Below are 15,844 nucleotides of genomic sequence, written 5' to 3' on the forward strand. Positions count from 1 at the left end.
TTCTTTTAAAACACACAACAGACAGATATGGTAGGCCAATTACACATTGGTCAAAGCCAACACTGAAGCTGCAGACGCTGAACACTCCTCTGTGTCTTCTGGAAAAAAAATCTCTCAGACTCCTGACAGTGTGCACAAATCTCCCAAGTTCCACAGAAGCTTTCCAAGCAGTGCTCCCTCAAAGTTTCCTGTGTTTGGCTCTGGCATTTTGCATCATCATACTCAGCCCAGTGTCCTGAGGCTTAGGGTCCCGTCACACCAAACGATGCAACAGCGATCCCGACAACGATACGACCTGGTCAGGATCGCTGGTGCATCACTACATGATCGCTGGTGAGCTGTCAAACAGGTAGCTCTCACCAGTGATCAGGACCAGCGAGGACGCTGGTATCCAAGGTAAGTATCGGGTAACTAAGCACCTAGAGTAAAAGATGACACATTTCCTTTGTATTTTAGGCACAAAAAATTGTAATTTTTTTACGGTGGCTCAGTGGATAGCACTGCAGCCTTGCAGCGCTGGGGTCCTGGGTTCGAATCCCACCAAAGACAACATCTGCAAGGAGTTTGTTTGTTCTCCCCGTGTTTGCGTGGGTTTCCTCTGGGTTCTCCGGTTTCCTCCCACATTCCAAAGACATACTGATAGGGAATTTAGATTGTGAGCCCCATCGGGGACAGTGATGATAATGTGTGCAAACTGTAAAGCGCTGCGGAATATGTTAGCGCTATATAAAAATAAAGATTATTATTATTATTATTACATTTTAAAAATTGCAGAAAAGAATATGTGCCAATGCACAAGTTTCAGCACCATTGGAGATTTGTGTGCTCAGATAACTTTGACCAAGGATTCAAACCTTAATAAGCCTGTTAGGGTTATGGATTGTTAACTATCATCCTTAGAAAAGTCCAGGCAATGCAAAATTCCCAGCATTATAAAAACCCAGCCTCCTCTTATCTTTTGCCAAAAAACAGCAGCCATGGGTTCTTCTAAGCAGCTGCGTAGCATTCTGAAAATTAAAATGGTGGAGGCTCACAAAGCAGGAGAAGGCTATAAGAAGATAGCAAAGCGTTTTCAAGATGCCCTTTCTTCAATTTTAAATTAAATGAAAAAAATGTCAGTTAACAGGAACAGTGGAGGTCAAGATAAGGTCTGGAAGACCAAACTAAATTTCAGTGAGATCTGCTTATAGGATTGCTAGAGAGGCAAATCAGAATCCCCACTTGACTGCCGAAAGATTTATCAGACTCTGGAGTTATGGAACATTGTTCTACTGTTCAGAGACACCTGCACAAATATGGCTTTCATGGAAGAATCATCAGAAGAAAACCTCCTGCATCCTCACCATAAAATTCAGCGTCAGAGGTAAGCAAAAGAACATCTAAACAAGCTGTTGCATTTTGGAAACAAGTCCTGTGGTGCAATGAGGTTAAAATAGAAATCTTTGGCCACAATGATCAAAGATATGTGTGAGAAAAAAGGGCACAGACTTAAGCATTGGAGTGGATCAATCATGGTTTAGGGTTGTGTGGCAGCCAATGGCACAAGGAACATTTCATGGGTAGAGGGAACCATGGATTCTATTAAATTTCAACAAATTCTTGATGCAAACATAACACTATCTGTAAAAAAAAGCTGAAGTTGAAATGAGGATGGCTTCTACAAATGGCTAATGATCTTAAACACACGTCAAAATCCACAACAGACAACCTCAAAAGGCGCAGGCTGAAGGTTTTACAATGGCCTCACAGTCCCCTGATCTGAACATCATTGAAAATCTGTGGCTAGACCTCAAAATAGCAGTTTATGCATGAACTTATGGATTTTCCAAGTAAGGATGGATGAAAATCACTCAAACAAGAATTTAAAACCTCTTGGATGGCTATAAAAAGTCTTTACAAGCTGTGATACTTATATAAATATATATATATATATATATATATATATATTATACAAAAGCTCAAGTGTGTGTATATGTATGTATGTGTGTCTGGGATTGGCATCCGCACCGTCGCAGCTACAGCCACAAAATTTGGCACAGTCACACGTCTGGACCCCGAGAGTGTCCTAGGCTATGTTGTGAGGCGAAATTTTAACCCCCGTGTTCCAATTCACCAAACAATTTTGCCCCTATCTACATAATGGGGAAAAAGTTTGTGTGTATATCAAGCCCCGCCCCTCATTATGATGTCATAATGGTTGCCAGGGCGACACTGATGTCAACATAGGTTGCAAGCCCCGCCCCTCATTATGATGTCATAATGGTTGCCATGGCGACACTAATGTCATAATAGGTTACAATGGCGAAGATGCTGTCACAATGGTTGCCATGGTGACCATGATGTCTTAATAGGTTGCAATGGTGACGGTTATGTCATAACGGTTGCCATGCTGATGATGATGTCATAATGGGTATATGGGCACGGGACTATGGGATGGATGATGTGTGATGGGTATATGGGCATGGGACTATGGGATGGAGGATGTGTGATGGGTATATGGGCACGGGCCTATGGGATGGTGGATATGTATGATGGGTATATGGGCACGCGCCTATGGGATGGTGGATATGCATGATGGGTATATGGGCACGGGCCTATGGGATGGAGGATATGTATGATGAGTATATGGGCACGGGCCTATGGGATGGAGGATATGTATGATGAGTATATGGGCACGGGACTATGGGATGGAGGATATGTATGATGAGTATATGGGCACAGGCCTATGGGATGGTGGATATGTATGATGAGTATATGGGCACGCGCCTATGGGATGGTGGATATGCATGATGGGTATATGGGCACGGGCCTATGGGATGGAAGATATGTATGATGAGTATATGGGCACGGGCCTATGGGATGGAGGATAATTATAATTTGTTATAACTAACCACAGTTAGTTACTATGCCTGGGCAGCGCCGGGCTCTTCAGCTAGTATATATATACATATATACGTATATATATATATATATATATATATATTTTTTTTTTTTTTTTTTTTGCTTAAAATATTGTGAATTCTTTAACTTTAGCCCTTTTAGAGATAGTTTCATCTTCAACTTACTTATCCATTGGCAATAACAGTAATTTTGACCAGGAGTGCCTAAACTTTTACATGAAACTGTATTCTCCTAAAAGGCATCTAAAGCTGGTTTCATACTAGCGGTTTTCTGCACAGCGTTCGTTGCGCACATGAAACGCGTGACAAAATCGCATACTAACGCTTACAAACGCTTCTTATTATTTTCGCATAATTGTGCGCATAACGTTAAAAAAACGCAGCGTGTATATGCGTTGTTAAGCGTTTTCCAATCGTTTGCGTTTATTTTGCGCATGAAGGCACTAATCACCAGATGGAACTCCATGAAAAATTATTGCATCAGACTACACCAATTGGACAGCAGTGGGTGTGTATATGGGAATTCTTTAAATAGACCCTTTTTTCAGCTACAGTGTTCACATAGCTTGCTTTTTTAGCTTGACAACATGGATCTGCGATGGAAGACTTTTCAATTCAACTTGGATTTGGACATCAGGATGGCTCAGGCTTATGCAGTAGCTTGCCACAAACAAAGGGAGAGAGAGAGACAGAGAAGACATCAGCATCGGCGTTTATGGATACATCCAATTGTTGAACTCCGTGAGAGCCGTGGAGCGTACCACACCCTCTACAGTGAGCTCCAGGCAAACCCGGAGAAATTTATGGACTATACACGGATGTCCCAACAAACCTTCATGTATTTGCTTGGACGTGTCCAAGATGCCATCCGGAGACAGGACACACAGCTTCGTAATGCTATTTCTCCTGAGGAACGGCTACTGGTGACTCTACGGTATGTAATGATATTAACAAAACAATGCTTGCCTTCTTATGGTTCTGCCATGAAATCTTCCATAGCATGCATATTTCTTGGTCGGAAATGTAAAAATAATTTTTTTCTTTTATGTATATAAATTGACACCTTTGTTTTTTGTCTGCTTATCAGATTCCTGGCAACTGGAGAGACTCTATCTTCACTACACTTTCAGTTCCGGATCGGAATCTCCACCTTGTCGGGTATTGTTGCTGACACCTGCCGGGCTTTGTGGAACGTTCTTTGTCCTGAATATATGCCCCTGCCCACCGTAGAAAAGTAGATAGAAATTTCGGACAAATTTTGGACAACTTGCAGTTTTCCAAACTGTTTGGGAGCTGTGGATGGCAAACACATCCGGATAATCAAACCCAAAAGAACTGGCTCGGATTACTATAATTACAAAAAGTACTTCTCTACAGTACTCATGGCCATTTCTGATGCTGACTGTAAGTTTGTGGCAGTGGACATTGGTGCTTTTGGCCATGGGAATGACTTACAGGCCTTTAAGAACTCAGACATGGGCCGCAGGTTGTATGGAAACCGATTTAATTTCCCCATGCCACGTCCTCTTCTCCACACCGAAGCTCCACCACAGCCCTTTGTAATGGTTGGCGATGAAGCATTCCAGATGTGCCAGAACCTCCTGAAACCATACTCCAGCCGTGACTTGGACCACGGAAAAAAATATTTAATTATAGGCTGACCAGGGCAAGAAGAACTGTCGAGTGTGCCTTTGGTATTCTGGTGTCCCGATGGCGCATTCTTGCCACAGCAATTAATCTAAAATTGGAAACTGTTGATGAGGTGGTGAAAGCTTGTGTGGTTCTACATAATTTTTTAATGTGTAAAGAGAACCCTAACTTTGAACTTGATGAACCAGCTTCCAACCCCTTGCCTGATTTCAATCAGTACCCTCTCAGGTCATCTGTCGAAGTTGGGCAAATGAGGGACCAATTTGCGGCTTATTTAGTCTCAGATGTTGGTAGGGTGGAATGGCAGGATCAAATGGTGTAATAAAAAAATATTACTCTTTGTGGTTTATAATAAACATGTTTTTATACCTATACCCATTGAAATAATCCATGTGTTCCGCTGTATTCTTGTGAATTCATGATGCTGTGCCTCCACAATTTACCATCACTCCACAGTAGTTGAATAAAACCATTTTTTTTTTTTTATTAAAATCACTTCCAATGTGTGTTCGTTTGTATCCACCACAAATAATGTTTAGATCACATGAACAGCAGGTTAAAAATTGAGATTTGTTTATTAAATCGCTAGCAAAATGTTTGATGTCACAGATTACCATGTAATCCTAAATATTATTTGTGGTATAATAACTGTGGCTTGAGTACAAACTGATACCAATTCTGCAGTACTCATGAATATTGTGATGGTGAAGTGATGATTCCCAAAGCATCAATTTTAAATCATCTTGCAAGCTTAATACACATCATTGTATTTGCTTCATTGCAACAGCGTGCATGAAAGATATTCACACTGAGGCGATGCTGCAAATAATATTTATTCTGGGACTTTTTTATTTTATACATTGATGATACTAGGACTGGGTACTGTAAATATGACGTGTATTTTACCAATCAGTTTATTCAACACACTGAATAGAGGATGTGGTTCATTTCAAGGAATATCTACAAATTCCTGTGCTGGTATGAAAAAAAGGAGGATTGTAATAACATACCATCCTCAAGTCACTTTTTATCAAGTGTCTAGACAGTGTTTACTCCAAAAAGGCATCTTGTGATAAGCGCAGATAAGCGCTGACGTGCGTTGAGCAATGCGATTGTCAGCGCTCCCATAGGTTTTAATATTATGTTTTTGTGCATTCTGCGCGCATGCGCAATTTTTGGGGCGTCGGACGGAACAAAAAATGCAACATGTTGCGTCTGGCGAGACCGGGCGCATACCTTGAAAAAACGCTGTGCACGTGAATCGCTGATGGACTCTGACATGCGCTAAACATTGCGCACACATGTTAAAGATAGGGGAGACATGCGCAAGCGCATAACAGCGCACAAGGCGCAGCGCTTAAAAACGCTAGTGTGAAACCAGCCTAAGCCTTTTTTTAAACTATCAACACTTCCCGCTATGACCAGCTCCTCAGGTCAGCTATTTCAAAGATTAATAGTTCTCATGGTAAAGAAGGCCTGTTTTCTATGCAGATTGAACATTTATTTCTCTAGACGAAAGCAATGCTTTCTTGTCTTTTGAGGGGGCTACATGAAGCAGCTTTTGACTATATTTTTGTATAAACCATTTCAGTACAACGTATGTAATCAAGGTAATCCTCTTCCTACTTTGTTGTCTCTTTTAATTGCTAATGTAATTCTTTTAATCGTTCTTCATAACGAACATCTTCCATGCCCCCTATCGGTTTTGTGGACCTTTGTACTTTTTCTAACGTTCTATGGACTGAGGCCTGGAATGGAACTGCTTAGGGTACTGTCACACTTAGCGATGTACCAGCGATCCCGACCAGCGATATGACGCGGTCAGGATCGCTGGTACATCGCTAAGTGGTCGCTAGTGAGCTGCCACACAGGCAGATCTCACTAGCGACATCGCTGGGGACGGGGGTTGCTACTTACCTGTCACACCAGGCGATCCTCCGTCCTCCCGCCCAGCTCCACGCGTCGCTCGTCGTCACAGCAGGAAGCGCCGCAGGAAGCTGACGACGAGAAACAGTCCTGGACGTTCTCGCGCGATCAGCGATAACCAGCGGGGGAGTGGTCGTAGGTAAGTATCACACACAGCGATATCGTTAGCAATATCGCTATAACGTCACAAGTTATAGCGATATTGCTAGCGATATCTCTTAGGGTACCGTTACACCTAGCGATGCACCAGCGATCCCGACCAGCGATATGACGCGGTCAGGATCGCTGGTGCATCGCTAGGTGGTCGCTAGTGAGCTGCCACACAGGCAGATCTCACTAGCGACATCGCTGGGGACGGGGATCGCTACTTACCTGTCAGACGCGGCGATCCTGCGTCCTCCCGCCCGGCTCCACGCGTCGCTCGTCGTCACAGCAGGAAGCGCCGCAGGAAGTGGCCGACGAGGAATGGTCCAGCAGCTTCTCGCGCGATCAGCGATAACCAGCGGGGGAGCCGGTCGGAGGTAAGTATCACATGCAGCGATATCGCTAGCAATATCGCTGCTACGTCACAAAATCGGTGACTTTACAGCGATATTGCTAGCGATATCGCAGTGTGTAATGGGGGCTTAAGTGTGACATGCCCTTTATTCCAGATTGGGTCACACTAATGCTTTGTAAAGTAGTAGTATCACATCCATGCTCTTTTAATCCATGACAGTATCCTGCTGTTTGTATAAGCCCCTGATTGACATCACATGCTGCTATTTAGTCTGTGATCTACAAGTTCACCCAAAAGATCCTTCTTTACAAGTGACTCTCCTAGTTTTACTCCCACTGGCACATATTGTAACTTACAAACATTTTCCATAGAGTATACTAGATTACATAGTTTGGGGTCATTTTATGTATATGATATTTTCATGTAAACTAATAAATTATGTTATTTAGGGGATCCTACAGGATTTAGTTTTTTTGTTTTAAATTTATTGGAGTGTTTTTCAACCCAGTTTTCCAGTAACTATTAATAGGACAAAGGCAGGCTCTACTTCTGTGCCTAGTGATCCCACTGACACATTTTATTCAATGTCTCCTTAACATTTCTAGCATGTTTCTTAGTGTGGGGAGTACAAAAAAATTGAAGTTAATCAATGATGATGTATTATGTCTCCCTGACAGGCCAGACAATTGTGACCTGTTTCAATTCAAGGCAAACCGCCTGGCACTGTTAATTATAGCAGAACCCTCTAGCTGCCTTGAATACACAAGATATTGTTTGGGGCCATGTGGCAGTACAGAGTGCTGACAGGCACTTACCAGACAAGACTATTTGCTCGGTAATATTTGCTTTATTGCTTAGGAATCCTTTTTTGACATTTTAAAATTTGCTATGAATTGAATTTGCTAAATCATCTAAAATCTGGGACAGGTACAGGCCAGATTTTACTTTGGGGCTTAAGGGCCCGTTACGCACAGCGATCTCGCTGGCGAGATCGCTGATTTTGTGACACATCAGCGATCTCTCCAGCGAGATCGCTGTGTGTGACATCCAGCAGCGATCAGCCCCCTGCGGGGTATCGCTGATCGTGCTGGATCTTCCTGGGCCATTTTTTCATCGCTGGTCTCCCGCTGGCCAGCGCGTATCGCTGCGTGTGGCAGCGGGAGCCAGCGATGAGCGACGCTGCACGCTGGTTACCAATGTAAACAATGGGTTTCTAAGGGCTGCGGGGCCCTTAGAAACCCGATGTTTACCCTAGATACCAGCGTGCACTGCAGGCAGGGCGGGAGGTGGAGGCAGAGCGGCGCACAGACCGGAGTAGCTCTGCTATCTGCTACTCCAGTCTGTCAGACCGGAGTAGCAGATAGCAGAGCTACGCCGGTATGTCTGTGCACTGCTCTGCCTCCACCTCCCGCCCTGCCTGCAGTGCACGCTGGTATCTAGGGTAAACATCGGGTTTCTAAGGGCCCCGCAGCCCTTAGAAACCCGATGTTTACATTGATAACCAGCGTGCTCGCTGGTCCTGATCGCTGGAGGGGCTATGTGACAGCTCACCAGCGATCAGCTAACATTGTCCCAGCGATCCCATCCACGTCGGATCGTTGGTGGGATCGCTGGGACATCGTTATGTGTAACGGTACCCTTAGGAGTTTCAAGCTATGCAAGCACACAAAATAAAATCACTAAGGAGCCAAAACAAAGGTGATTTAGTAAAGCACTTTGTATGAATTTTTTAAGAAGCAGTTTTAAGAAATGTGACTTTTTTATATACAACTTTCTCAATGTAGTTTCCCTACTGAAATCATAGGTGGTAAAATTTGAAAATTGTGAAAATTGTGCATTCAGTCCCCTGATACTCCTAAATAAAATCCTGAGTGACCAACTGCCTCCAGAAATTACATAACTAGTGTGTAATTTATTCTCAGTATAACTACAGCTGTTCTGTGAAGGCTTCAGAAATTTCAGACCACTAGGGATCAAACAGCGTCATGAAAATTTGAAAATTTGAAAATTGTGCATTCAGTCCCCTGATACTCCTAAATAAAATCCTGAGTGACCAACTGCCTCCAGAAATTACATAACTAGTGTGTAATTTATTTTCAGTATAACTACAGCTGTTCTGTGAAGGCTTCAGAAATTTCAGACCACTAGGGATCAAACAGCGTCATGAAAACCAAGGAACACACCAGAAATGTCAGGTATAAAGTTGTGAGAAGAGTAAAGGTTATAAAAAAAAAATAGTCCAAGCTTTGAACATCTCACGGAGCACTGTTCAATCCACCATCCAAAAATGAAATATATATATCACAACTGCAAACCTACTAAGACGTGGCAGTCCAGATAACTTGGCATTCCAAGAAAAAAAAGCACTAATTAAAGAAGCAGCCAAGAGGCCCATGGTCACTCTGGAGGAGCTACAGCAGAACAAATTGAAGATTCTGGAGTGGCCATCTCAGTCTCCTGACCACAATATCATTGAGTCACTCTGGGTAGATCTCAAGCGCGCAGTTCATGCTAGACAGCCCAGGAAGTTACAGGAACTAGAGGCTTTTTTCCAAGAAGAGTGGGCAGCTTTACCATCTGAGAAAATAAAGAATCTCATCCACAACTACCACAAAAGACTTCAAGCTGTCATTGATGTTAGAGGGGGCAATACACGGTATTAAGAAAAGGGGTAAGTGAACTTTTTATCAGGGTCATTTGGATGTTTTGGGTTATCATTATGAATTAAAAAGAGAAAACACGGTAGTTTGACAATAAATAGCTTCACCCAACCACTAACCATGAGTGGAGAAAAAGTTTTGGTGCTATCAATCATATTCTCTGGAAAAAGGCCCAAAAAGCAAAAATTCTGCTGTGGTATGTAAACTTTTGAGCACAACTGTATATATTTTCAAATATATATATATATTTATGCTTGACAACGATTATTTATATATTCTACTTTTTTTTATAATGCACAAAAGGTACTCAACCACACCAAGGTTAGAGCAGTCCTTATCTTTTCCAAATTTCGTTTGAGGCTGGGAACATGGAGGAGAGGGGAGTCTTTAGAGTTAGGGACCATCCATACTGAAGTCACCTTGGTGTAGTTGGATGACCTTTACATTTCTTGATAAAAAAAAGCAAGTTGCATTTTTTACGTGTATACCAATATTGGAGATCATGTATTCATTAATCGCATTCTACTGAAGCATCATGTACGTATGTGTACTGGTACGAAACAAGCTCAAAAAGGTTACAAAACCATCTGTAAAGAGTTTGGACTCCACCAATCCACAGTGAGACCAATTGTGCACAAATGGAGGAAATTCAATACCATTAATACTTTCCCAGGAATGGTCGGCAGCAAAGATCAATTCAAGAGCAAGATGTTTAATAGGCTACTAGGTCACAAAGGAACCCAAAGTAACCCCTAATGTGAGAGATGCCTTTATTTGCTTAAAATTAATGTTCATGAGTCCACCATCAAGGGAAACCTGAACACTAGTGGTGTGCATGGCAGTTTACTAAATATCACCTGGAAAAGCCAGAAGACGATTGGAATAATGTGTTGTGGATGGATAGATGAGACCAAAATAAAGCATTTTGGTTTAAATGAAAAGCATGGTGTTGGGAGAAAGAAAAACACTGAAATATAGCAGAAAAATCTCATACCTTCTTGGAAAAACATGGTTTGGACCTGTTTCGCTAACTCTGGGCCAGGATAACTGTCATCATTGTTCCACCAATCAACTTCATCAGCAAATTCTGAAAAAAAAAGTCTGGACTTCTGTCAATGAGCTGAATCTCAAGAAAATAGTTTTTTTCCCCTTAAGTCCAAACATTGTGTGGTAAAAAGGACCTACAAGCATGATTCTTCAGATCAGCACCATTATGCTGAAGTCACACTAGAGAGGAATACGGACGAGTGAGAGGCTTTAAAAGCATGCATTACACACGCACCAATGATTCTCTATGGGTTTGCTCCCAACAGCCGTATATTTCTCGTCCGTATTCTACGGTCCGTGCCAATCGCAGCATGCTGTGATTGTCAGCGTACTACGCCCGTAGTACACCAATGCAAGTCTATGGGTACGCTAAAAATACGGATCACACACGGACCACACGTGTGACTTGCGAGAAATACGCAGGTCTTTTGGCTGGTGACAGGAAATGGGCCAATCCATCATCAGGAAGCCTAGACATGCAAATGAGCTCAAAAAGCGCTCCAGACATCCTGGAAGTACGCCTCCATGGAATACAGCAGCGACATGGCGCCATATTTCCTCAATGTGGAGATGCTTATTGTATTAGTGCAGGGGCGGCCAGAACTCTGGGACCAACGTGATGCCCATTATGCCAACCGGGCAAGAAAGGAGGCGTCATGGAGGCGCATATGTCGCCAGATGTTCCATGGTTTTGGTGATCGGCCACATGAGGAGCAGCAGAAACTGAGTAAGTACAACCCAAAAACTGTTTAAAAATACCTCACATCAAAAGATGCATATAGAATCGGCCACCCCCCCTTCCTGTGCTTGTACTTTTTTCCTCATGAGGAGGGTAGATTTTGATGTGACCCATGGTTTTACACTGCCATCATTTGGCACAGGCCACAAGCTCCTCATCCTCCTAGCCAACCAAGTTATTAAGTGTAGTTACTTGATACATGAACTATTGTGACCCTGTGTATCTGGGCTGGATGGGCCAATTAGATATGCCTCCCTGGGTAGAAAGCACACCCCAGAAGGCCACATGCCTAGGCTACTGGTAGCAAATTTGACATATCAAATATGTGAAATTAATAATATTTCCTGTCACATTGCAGTGGAAGATGTGATGAGACGGTGGCACAGCATCCGCGACCAATACAGGCGGGAACGTCAGCAGCGGTCCAGGAGTGGTGATGCGGGCTACATAAAGAGGAAATACATCTATTATGACCGCCTCTCCTTCCTCGCCCCTATTCTGGATCTGAGACCGTAAGTAGATACCTCACACCACATTACACAGATACTTTACAGGACCAAAAATATTGATTTATTTTTGGCTCTGTTCTATTTCATAACAGAATTCAGTCCAACCTTACGGATAGAGGAACGGGCTCAGATACAGAGTCCATCATTGATCCTGTAGGGGATGAGGTGACTGGCCCATCTTCACCTACAAGAAGCATTGGTGCAGAATCCTCTCAGGAGAACCCAGTGCCTGCGACACAAACCCCACCACCAGGACCGTCTGCTGCTGCACCATCAGCCATACTGGAGGGGCAGGGCAACATGAGCAGCAGCCCAACTGCCCAGATCCGGGGCTCCCCACAGCCTGCTGGACCATCCCGGCGAGGACGAAGAAGGCGCCAGATCCCTGCCCAAGATACCCGGACAATGTGGACACAGGGGTCCTCAACTATCTGGCTAGAGTGAATACAGATGATGGCGAGGAGGCATACTCACGTAGCCTGGCCCTTTATCTTCATGCCCTTTCCCGTGAGGTGAGGCTCCGTATTCGAGGATGTTTTCAGATCCTGCTTGATGCAAGCACACCCCCCAATACCCCATATGAGTTGTTTGAATCTCTGGAGAGGTGACAGCTTTCACCCAGAAATCTAATGTGCCCTAGACCACCCACACAGATGCTTGCTCAAGCAGGCTCTGAGGATCCTCAAATACGTGGGCCTACACCTCACCCCCTTCCTCCCCCTACCCAACCTTTACAACACCAGCAACATATGTCTGCCTCTAGCCAACCCCACCAATATGGCCACTTTTTCCCACCCAGTGTTGGAGGCTGGTCCCAACCTTGTTGGGGACGACATGGCTATATTGGTGGGTATAAGACACGGGCCTACCCGAACCAACAAGATGCCCCTGTTCCGTATCACTCTGACCAGTACTAAGCCCAATCCCAGGAGGCAGTACAACACCCACATCATGGGCAACAGTATGCTCCCACACAGAGCGATGTTGGGCAAAGTAGCCAGCAGCAACCACAGGCTGGTCTTCCGCCTTCTCCTTCCCCAAATTACCAAAATTTATAATGTAGCCATTTTGGTATTGCATTATGTTGTATTTTAGTTTTTCTATGTGTGAAAAATTGTTTGTGAAAAAATGTTCACATCTGCAAAAAGGCCAATTTGGCCCATTGCCACAGTTCTTATATGGCAATAATATGTTTTGATTTAATAAAACAACAACAAAAAAAGGGTCAAGTAAACATTTGGCTACTACATTTTACGTCTCTGTCTCAATTCTAAAAAACAGTGTCAGCAAACTAACATACGCTTACCAATGCAATTAAACAGTCATAGAATCAGAAGGGGTAGAAATATATATATTTAGACACACATAAACCACAAAATTATAACATAGATACAGCATGCTCTTGCCAAGACGTTTCCCCCTCAGGGGGGAAAATATCACGCACTTTGAGGCCAGAGAGCGGTCTACGTTGAGGGTTGATAGGTGGTCTTGCCCTACGCACATTGGCCAACCCACGCACAACACCACCAGAGGAGGAACAATCATGTATCCTGGTGAAGTTATGAAGAGCCACACAGGCTTTAACTACTTCATTAACATTTTGTTCACTCAGCTGAATGGCAGACTGGAGTACCCGCCATTTGGCACAAAGAATGCCAAAGGAACACTCCACCAGTCGCCGAGCACGTGATAGGCGCAAGTTAAAAATTCTGTGCCTGTGGTTAAGGTTGCGCCGGGGATATGGCCTCATGACATTGCGCGTTAACTGAAAAGCCTCATCTGCCACAAGGACATAAGGGAGAGATTCGAGAGTCTCCCGTCCTTCCATAGGCCCCAATGTCAACAATTATAAACTTGTATTGAGGGTCGGCCAGAGCCAACAATACAACAGAAAAGTATTGTTTGTAATTGAAGAATTGGGAGCCAGAGTTTGGCGGCTTACGCACCCGGATATGTTTGCCATCAAGGGCACCAATACAATTAGGAAACTGGCATTCCTCCTCAAAGTCCCTTGATATCCTCAACCAGTCTTCCATCCTGGGCTCGGGCATGACGAGTTGATGTAGTCTTGACCATATTTGACTACATGTCGACCTGACTATGCCAGAAATGGTAGATCTTCCAATCAGAAAATCATGGTGGAGGGCGGGATAAGACAGGCCAGTGGACAGGAAGCTGAAGAACAACAGAAAAGGAACCTTTTAGAATGCACAAATTAAACAAAAAAAGGTACATACATACAAAACTTGTTATGAATTCACATCTAATAACACACACATATTTTGTTGCACAATGACTAAGTGATATTCAGTACATCTTACACATAACATTTTGGTCTGTAAGTTTCAACATATCTGGAATAAGATGAGGGCATTAAAATTAGTCCATGAAGCAAAAAATACATACTTTGGGCAACACATCATCAACATAGAGAATGTGGTTGTGTAGTACATACCGTAATGTGAGTAGAAGTCGCTCCTCTGCAGATATGGCTTTGCGCATCCTTGTGTCCTGAAAGGTTATCCCAGGGCGCACTGTCTCCAAGAGTCGATCAAATGTTGCAAGGCTCATGCGACAGTATTGTTACAATTTTGCAGGATGCTCCCGCAGAGAAGAATAGAGGCGGTGAAAATGACCTCTTGTGAGTCGTTGCCTCAAAAGTGGATGTACCCACATGCGTCTCCTCCTCCGCGGATCCACTATCACTGGGTATGGTTGCCCAAAGCGCCGTGACAAAAGCCAGTTGAAGAGAACCTGCTCAGTTGTGTTGAAAGTCAGACTGTCTGCCATGTTGCACATACAACAACAACACACCTAGTGAAGGTAAGGTCACAAATGGACAGAATGGAGGCAGCCACCTGTTCTTGAGGCAATAAATAGGGTGCAGGCTAATGATTTAAATAGTTAGCAGGCCTCAAAACCATTAAATGTCCATTTTGCAAGCCTGCGAGAAAATCTCGCAATACGGATTCCATACGGATTCCATACAGATTCCATACGGATGCTGACATGCGCAAAATACGCGACCACACCTTGCTTACGGATGACATACGGAGCACAATTTAGGGGTCATTCATCCGTATTACGCATGTAAACTACGGACCGTATTTTGTATCGGTTAGTGTGACCCCGGCCTTACAGTGATACCAAACTGGTCCAGTTTTTTTTTTATTTTGGTAGTGAAAAAATTCAGAAATTTGCTAAAAAAAATAAATAGTGGGCTTGAACCTGAGATTATTTGATCGCTTATTGTGGGAAATTGTGGTTCTTCTATAGAGATCAGGCTGTAGTTGAGCTTCATTGGAAGACCAAGACGGCATTGACGCGGACCTTCAGCTGGAAAGACTGCCATGGTATCCCATTATTTCTCCACAATTGAGTTGAGGGCAGCTGATGGCAGCCGGTGACTGAGCGCCGTCACTGGCGTCATTTTAATGCCACTGTCAGAGATTGACAGTGACATTTAAGTGGTTAAACTACAGTGATCAGGGCTGTAGTGATAGATTGTTAGGCTAAGTGCACACGTACCGGAACTCTCGCGGAAATTACGGCGAGAATTCCGGAATTCCAGTCCGCGGGAAAATCGCATTTTAAATTCCCGCGATTTTCCCGCGGAAAAACTAGCATTTTGCAAGCGTATTTAGCTTGCAAAATGCTAGCGTTTTCCAAGCGATCTGTAGCATCGCTTGGAGAACTGATTGACAGGTTGGTCACACTTGTCAAACATAGTGTTTGACAAGTGTGACCAACTTTTTACTACTGAGGCCACCTATGCAGCATCAGTAGTAAAAGATAGAATGTAAAAAATAATAAAAAATGGTGTTATTCTTACCCTCCGACGTCCCGCGCAGCCGTTCCCAGTAATCCTTTGCGAAAATGCCCGCGATGACGTCATTTCTCGCGGGATCGCGATG

This window comes from Dendrobates tinctorius, unplaced genomic scaffold (genome assembly GCF_039654945.1).
Source record: "Dendrobates tinctorius isolate UK_male_01 unplaced genomic scaffold, ASM3965494v1 ptg000230l, whole genome shotgun sequence".
NCBI classification, from domain to species: Eukaryota; Metazoa; Chordata; class Amphibia; order Anura; family Dendrobatidae; genus Dendrobates; species Dendrobates tinctorius.